We start from the raw sequence: 8629 nt of genomic DNA, 5'->3' as shown, positions 1-8629 counted from the left end.
TACAGTCATGTTGGTCAAGCAAATTTCTGTTTGTTACAAATGGACGAGGCACTGGAGCTGCATGTTCTTAGCGCACCACAAGGGCACACTATCCCAAGTGGAGCCACTGTTATCACTGAAAATAGTGTAGTCAAAAATTTTTAGCCTGGCTTAAAGAGTGGGTGTTTTCGCAGCGCCAGAATTATTTTTAGCAGTTTCGCAGCGCTACCTGTTTGCGTGGTTTCGTAGCGTGCTACGAAATTGGGAATTGGTTCGAGTTTTCAGCGAAGGTCCAAATCCTAGCATGCTTATTGTATAGAGTTTTGCTTCCCTCCAGGAATGTTGATGAGAGCAATGACAGCATGTCCAAGGAGGACACAATTCACACACAGGTTGATGCTATGCCAGACACTCCAAGGATGCAATGTGAATCTGTTTTTCTTTATATGATAGTCTTGTCTTTATGTGGCTCGAACTGATATTTGAAGTGGACTATTGATTTCTTTGTGCACCTGTAACAAAAAGGATAAAGCATGCCGTTATTGGCTTGCAGGCAATTGCAAGTATGCAAAAGACAACTGCAGATATCTGCACTCCCATTTTATTGGAGGTTCCGATGTCACTTTCATGACTAAGCTGGTTGGCCACGATAACAAGCCTATTCGAGGAATTGCTTTTCTTTCGCATTTAGGCTCTGCAAAACTCTATTCTGTTGGCCGACATAATAAGCTTATACCCTGGGACTGCCATACAGGACAGGGAACAAATATCCCCTTAGGCGACGACAGTGGAGTTGGATGCCTTCTAAGTGAAGGTCCGTGGCTTTTTGTCGGCCTTCGTAATGCTGTCAAGGCTTTGAATACCGTCAACTTGACAGAGCTATTATTAGACAGCCCTAATGGACAAGTGCATGCTCTGGCGATCGCTGATCAAATGATTTTGGCTGGAACACATGATGGCACCATTTTAGCATGGAAGTTTAATCCTACAACCAATACATTTGACCCTGCAACTTCCCTCACAGGGCATATGTTGCCTGTTGTCTCATTAGTCTCACAGAAAGACAAACTTTACTCTGCCTCTATGGACCACACAATAAAAGTTTGGGACCTGGAAACTTTTCAATGTATCCAAACCTTGAGAAATCACACATCAGTTGTAATGTCTCTTCTTTGTTGGGACCAATTTCTCTTGTCGTGTTCTTTGGATGGCACAGTGAAGGTTTGGGCTGCTATATCAACTATAGCTCTTGAAGAGATTTACACTCGTATTGAAGAACATGGTGTTCTTGCGCTGTGCATAATGAATGATGAACAAGCCAAACCTATTTTGCTTTGTTCATGCAATGATAAGAGTGTGCGCCTTTATGACTTGCCATCGTTTCATGAACGAGGTAGAGTATTCTCAAGAAATGAAGTGCGAGCACTTCAGATTGGACCTGGGGGATTATTTTTCACTGGTAATGGAATGGAGCATATCATGGTACCGGTGAATGAGGGAGGTCGAGAGCACCATAAGACGGTTATTGAAGTTGGAGCCCGAATCAAATCCAGTTTGGCATTATTGTCGATATTCAGAAATACAGAATTCGTGGTCTCTTAGAAGGCGGCGCATTTGATCATGAGGTGCTGTTGGATGCTCTATATTGCCACGGGGAATGCGCATTAACTGTTTGACAATTTCAGTCTTAGAGTTTTCTTTATCGAAATGTAGTGAGTAACCGCCAAATGTCAAGTGGCTTTTATGAGGGTTTGATTGCCACAAGGTCGCCACTATTATTGACACCCGGATTGAGATGTGGCGCTTCAGATGGCCATATACATTAGCAAAATCACCAGAATCACAACGACAACTGGAAAGGGAGATTATAAAGTAGATTTTAATAGCGGATGGAGTGAAAGGAGACATTCAAGGGCTAGTATTTATGCGTGATTCGAAAACAACGGGGGATATGAAGATTTCTGTTTCCATTATCATGTTTCGGTTTCTGTTATTGTGTTTTTGGGTTGCCTGAGGCGCGCAGAGAGCATCAATGTCAGATTTGCATAATAGTGCCCGGAAGGAGAAGGTTCAGAGTATATCTCAGAGTTCAAATTACAACAGCAAGGGTTTCAATTGTAGATTGAATTGCGCAGAAGATGTGAATTTAAAAGTATCCTGAACATGTTGGCGGTACTGAGGAGGATCCAGAATGTATTATATGTTGATATTTTTACATCTTTCTGTTGTTGTGTACAGTTAACACCAGATGCTTTTGTCTGTCTACAACATGCAAAAATGACTTTGTGAATGCAATCCAGATTAGCAATATTCTCTGTATCGTTATACCATGGCAGAGCTAGAAGACTTGTTTTGTATGGAAGATGAAAATTTTGCTGAATGAGACAGCGTTTTGAAGGATAGAAGGGTTCGAAGCAGAAAGATGTCTGCAAGGCAGTCCACATGGTCTCAAGGAACACATCAAGTTAAGAAAGAGCATGGTGGACTCTCAGTGGCACTTCTCTTCAAAATCCTGTGGGAGAATTATGTTCTTTTGTTCGGTTCTTAGGGATCTATCTTTATTCCTATTACTTCTGAAAGAAATGCGCGCGGCCTCATTTAGAATACTTGCATAATTCAAATGCTCTGTTCAGTTTTGGTTTATGGCTTTTCAAAAAACTCAAAGGATTTCCTTGTATGTCTCAACTAACATTTACTGGTGAGGCAGATATTCAGAGTTACTCAAATGTGTTGCAAATGATGATCTCCAAAAAGTATATGCGATTTAAGGACTGTGTCAAGATTGCCCAGGATCTAAATTTTACATTGGAGCAGGTTCTGAGGGTATCTCATGAGGAAAATAGGAAAGCTCGACTATTGCATAAAGAGGCAATAAAGCCTTATGATCTTGGGGATGGAATGCAAACAAGCATCAATAGTCAACGGGTTAGTCCTTTGAAGAGAAAGAGTCTTTCTCAGGAGGACACTTCTAAATTTGATAATATGGAAGTTCAATTGAAAAAACCATCCGCTCAGAAGGATAGTTTTTGTGAAGGTGCTGGAAAAGATTTGGATTTCTATAAGAAAAACCAAGCTGTGAGAGAAGAGCAAAATAATTACAAGAAACCTCATTGTGAGAGAAGCATGGTGAGAATTAGGAATGATCATGTGGAGCTGCTATACAGACTTTTCCAAGGTTTTATATTTGAGGAATGCGTATTATTGATATAGTGAAAAGATTTCAGAAATTAAGTTTGGAGGCATTCATCAAGGTTGTTTGAGCCATTTAATTAGCAAGTTTTTGTTTTTCTTGGGTCACAAGTACTTTCAGGAAAACAGATAGCTCTAGTTATAATGCTGCAGTGACAAGCACATCTAGTTGGGGCAGAGTGAAGACCAGAAATGTGAACAGAAGAATGATGGCATTGAATGGAGACAGCCATTGAAGCTTCAAGGATTCTGAATCTTTCAAACAGTAAACACTTTAGTGAATCTTTTGGGAAAGATTTTGTCTTCATTACCAATAATTGGTATACATCTTTTCTTCCTGGTTAATCAAAGACAGCTAAATTTATTGATGGAGATTGTGTTTTCTTTTAATCACACAGCAGTTTCGTAGCGCGCTACGAAACTGCTGTAGGTGATGATTTTAAAAGCGCAGAGCAGCTAGTGTGACACGGTGAGCGGGGGTTTGAGGAAAAGGAACAGATGTCTATCAAAGACCACCTACAGCACATCAGAAACCTGGCATCACTCCATACTTGGGGTCATTAAAGGATTTGGGAGCAGGCTGCTATATTTTAGGAGAATGTTGGGAGACAAAAGGCCGACAAACAGGAACAGCTCCCTATATTTCAGGGCGATGGAAAACATATTATGTTAAGGGCCAACAAACAACTGCAGACACCTTTTCAGCTCATAAAGTTTCCAGCTCATTTGAAAGGTGTGGTGATATGCGGTGTTTGGGAAGAATTAAAGAACAGCAGACTTGTTTTTAAATGATGAAGAGGAATGGAAGACAGGGGACCGTGGATATAGGATGATTAATTTTATCAATTAATAGGCTGTCTTACAGCTAGCATCCGAGACCAGCTTGCTCGGTGAATGCTCCCTTAACATATCTTAGCCATAATGGAAATCATACAGCTGTCCAGCATCCAAGAAAGCATCAAGCCTGCGAGGAGAATGAAATTAGTATTTTAGTTTGATTAGGATTGTGTGTAATTATAGTTCAGCATGTTTGTAATTAATGCATTAGTTAGTAGCATATAGGAATAGTTAATAGCCACCTTCGAGGCTCCCCTCATGCTGGAGGAGGAAGCTCGAGGTGTTTTAGTTTGCTTGCCTATATATGGGCCAAGGTTAGATGTAGAAAGGGTTGGATACTTAATAGAAAAAGTGTGTTGTTTTGGGCCACTGTAAGATCTTTTTTGACAGTAATAGTAAAACAGAGTTATTCTCTTCTCAAGATTCTCGAAGGATTGTCATGGTCAAATGAAGTGATGATGTGTTATACCTTATGTTATTTTATGGTTTTGTTGTATGCAATCACTCAGAATTCATACTTATATGCTCTGACTTCCTGTGTATACAGCAAGCTATGTGTGGTGGAATATGTTTGACTTGTAATGCTAAGAGCCTTGATTTCTATGAGTTCACTGTGTTTTTCTTGTCTACTTGATATTATAGACTCCATAGCCCAATGAGATATCTTTTGGTGTGTTTCCAACCAGTTATGCTTTCATAAGTAAATAAAGAGTTAGCCATCTAGTGTTTGAAGGATTTTGTCAAGAGTTGTGAGAGAGCCCTCTCTGATTAGGAAGGCTAATTCCTAATCTAAAGTATGGTCTGAAACAGTTACATGAGACCTGGCTTGGTTGCAGTCCCTAGTACTGGTTTTGTGATAACAAGAGGCTTCCCAAACCACATGCACATCATCCTTTTGCATTCGTGCTAGTCCTCAAAACTTCTCTGGTGTGTCCCCCACCATCTTGCGGGCGTAGTGCACAATATCCATTTCAGAGCGTCAAAACGCTGTTGTTCCGCTACTTCTCTTTCAAATTTGTTCAAGAAGTAATCCACCTTGCTTAACCCATCATACGTAGGCATATCTCTTACCTCTATTTCTGCACAATGCAAGGATCTCATCATCATGTTACAATTGAGCATGGTCACTTCATGTAACCGGTTCTGCCATTGTTATATCTCCTCATCAGAATCTGATGTGCAGGAGCTTTCACACTCCCATGAGATTCAGCCATCCGCAATTGCATTTACTTAGTCTTGCTCCCACACAGTTATATTCTAGATGCAGTCCAAGTCATCGTTGTCATTGTCGTAGTCGCACACTGGCTCCGTGTAGCGCGATCCTTCTTCAGGGTCTAAAGGTACCACTACGCGCAGAGACTTTTTCTCAAAGATCATCTTGCACTTCTTTATATTTATCACTCCATTCATGTTAGTGGCCCAATCTATTCCCAATAGCATGGGGTAGGGATTGCTATCATCAACAATATCTATTACTTTGAAATCTGCTAGCGCGCTTGCTCCTTCAATATCTACCATGATTCCCTGCAATCTCCCCATAGGTAGGATCTTTTGCTGCTTCGCCATTCACAGTTGGATAGGAGACCATTGCAATGCAATCCTACCCATGCGCTCCCATGTCTATTTTGGTAGGATGTTCGCATCTGACCCTAGATCCAGAATCACTTGGTCCATCTCATATTCCCCAATCTGTGCGGTCAATCTCATTTCTCTTCCTGTTCGCGTCGTGTGCTTCTCGAGCTGCCGGACTACGCGTAGTTCTCCTGCTGTGGTCCCAGTGCATCTAGTTATGAGTTCTTGCAACCCATTTATTGATCCAGACTTAAACAGGAATGCAACAAATTACAGAGATAACCATATACACAAATATGTAGCGGAAATAATACTTCATTTCATTAATGGAAAATATTGAAATATGCTTACAACCAGAAATGGAAATAAACCAGCTAGGGCGATGGTAGCTTATCTCTAAGAAGAGATGTGTGGCTACATGCCTCTGAACTATGTTACAATGAGGCTCGAAGGCCTATTTATTGTTGAGAAACAATGGAAAACCCTTCACATTCCAAAACCTAACCCTAGGAGATGAAACGCCAAATTGTGGGCCCCGTTTTTGGGTAAGTTTGTACATCAACTTTCCGGGCTCGCGAATTCGTCGTATTATCTCTGTTTGACGCACATGATAGCCTGTTGGAAAGATATCTCCAAGGATTACGACAAAAAACATGATTTTTAGACCAAAAAATTGCTGTAAGTACATTTCCCCAAAAAACGTCGTTTAGGGCCTCAAAACGGCTCCATAAGTTTACGACCCGAAAAACTGCTAAAAATAGTCAACTGTGCTATAATTAAGGAAACTGAAAAAACTGAAAGAAGCACTAGAGGGGATCCAAGTGGAATTAGTGGGTGGCCACCAATATCCACCTGGATCATTCCTATCCCCTTAGGAAGCAATGGTCCCCATTGCGTTGAGTTCCTCCATGAGATGAGGGAACTTCTGCTGCACTTGGTCCCTGGTGAGCCACTTGCCCTAGTGAAGGAGTTGTCCTGCTTTGAAAAATCTATACAGTTGGATATTCTGCTGGCGAGTGTGCTTGATCTGTGTGTCCATGATCTGATCAGTTGCATCTTGTTCCATGCAAGCTGGATTTAACTCTATGGGTGTGAGTTGTTTTGAAATGTCGGACGTGTCTAGTAATGGTGGAAAGTATGGCCGAAGGCGGTCGACATTGAACACCGGGTGCAGGCCAAGGAATGGGGGAATGATGAGCTCAAATTCATTGTCTCCAATAGCCTTGGTAATGGTGTAAGGGCCATATCGGAGTGGTCTGAGTTTCTGATAGGCTCCGGTAAGGCGTTCCTTTTGCAAATGCAGCCAGACTTTGTCACCCACCTGAAACTTGTGTGGCACTCGATGTTGATCATATCGTTGCTTGTACATAGCATTTGATTTCTCCAGAATGTCATGGAACTGCTGGTGATATGTTGGATGTGCTCAATGAAGATGTTTACCTTATCTGTTTCGGACTGGACATGAACAAAATCTACATGAGTAGCAAATGGCATGGCCACATCGATGGGACATAGTGGCTGGAATCCCAAGCCCACTTGAAAAGGGTTGTGGACAGTAGAGCTATGGAGAGCCTGGTTGTAGCTATGCTGAACATAGGGGAGGCTCTCGTCCCATGTGCGTGGATGCTTTGAGTTGTACATGCGCAGAATGTGTACGATCATCCTGTTGAAAACCTCTGTCTAGCCATCAGTTTGAGGATGGAAGGCTGTGGACTTAGTGAGTTTGGTGTCCAACATCGACTAGAGACTGGACCAAAATGTACTGAGGAACCTGCTATCCCGATCTGAGATGATAGACTGTGGGATCCCAAAGTGTACCCACACTCGTTCAAAGAAGAGTTTAGCAGTGGCTTCTGTTGTGATATTCTTCTTGCAGGTCGCCATAATGGCCATCTTTGAGAACCTATCGACGACCACAAAAACACTGTCATTTCCATGCTTAGTGGAAGGAAGGCCTGACATGTAATCCATGGAGATGGATTCCCAAGGCCAACTAGGGGTAGGAAGCAGGGTATAGATGCCTTGCTTCTTGATGGTCGGTTTGACAATGGCACAACAATGCATGACCTGATGTACTTCCCGACATCCTGTCGAAGATTCGGCCAATAGAAATACTTCTGTAGTACTGCCACCATTTTTTCGACCCCAAAATGCCCAACAGCCCGACTGTAGTGTGCTTCCCAAATCATCTTGGCACGCTCGCTTGAAGGAACACAAAGGTGACCCAGGTGGCATAATAGGTTGTCCTGAAAGTGAAAATCTGTAACATGCTGATCCTCCAAGAGGTTCTACTATGTGTGGCCGAATTCCGGGTTGCTTTTGTAGAGCAATGGCCAATCAGAAGTCTCTTGCCCACAAGAGTTGAGCACGGTGGTTAACACCATGATCGGTGGTCGACTAAGGCAATTTGCAACATTATTAGTGATGCTCTTCTTATACTTGATATTCAAATGGAACTGTTGTAGGTATGTGGACCACTTCTAATGGTCATCATTCTGCAATTTCGCTTGGGTTTGTATGAACTGCAGGGGTCGGTGGTCTGTGTGGATGACCGTTTCCTTCCCCAAACTGTAATGCTTCCATTGTCGACAGGCTTGCACAATGGAATACATCTCTTTATCATAAGTGGGATACTTTCAGACTGTGTCTGAAAGTGTTTCACTGTGATATGCCACTGGATGCCCGTGTTGAGTAAGGACTGCCCCAATAGCATAGTCAGAGGCATCTGTCTCGACCTCAAATGGTTGTTGTAAATATGGTAATGTGAGCACTGGTGCCATGCAGAGGCGATCTTTCAACTCTATGAATTCCTTCTGTTGAGATTCAGACCAAAATAATTTTGCCTTCGCTCCTCCCTTGGTGACTTGACTCAAAGGCCAAGTGATATGAGAAAACCCCAACACGAACCTGCGGTAGAAGTTGGCAAGACCTAGAAAGCTACGGAGCTCTGTAAGAGTGGTTGGAGATGGCCAATCCCGAATGACTTTGATCTTGGATGGATCCACATGCACCCCCTGTTCATCAATAATGTATCCCAAATACTGAACCTGGG

At 42.3% G+C, this 8629-nt stretch overlaps 1 pseudogene; it reads left to right on the top strand.

The window, feature by feature from the left end:
• Positions 1 to 341: 341 nt before the first annotated feature.
• Positions 342 to 1581, top strand: LOC149202537 (zinc finger CCCH domain-containing protein 17 pseudogene; annotated as a pseudogene).
• Positions 1582 to 8629: the final 7048 nt, after the last annotated feature.

The sequence above is a fragment of the Pinus tabuliformis genome, chromosome 2_1 (genome assembly GCF_031772625.1).
Source record: "Pinus tabuliformis cultivar Carrire ecotype Pingquan chromosome 2_1, CPIR1, whole genome shotgun sequence".
Lineage (NCBI taxonomy): Eukaryota > Viridiplantae > Streptophyta > Pinopsida > Pinales > Pinaceae > Pinus > Pinus tabuliformis.
This window is presented reverse-complemented; position numbering and strand designations above follow the sequence as displayed.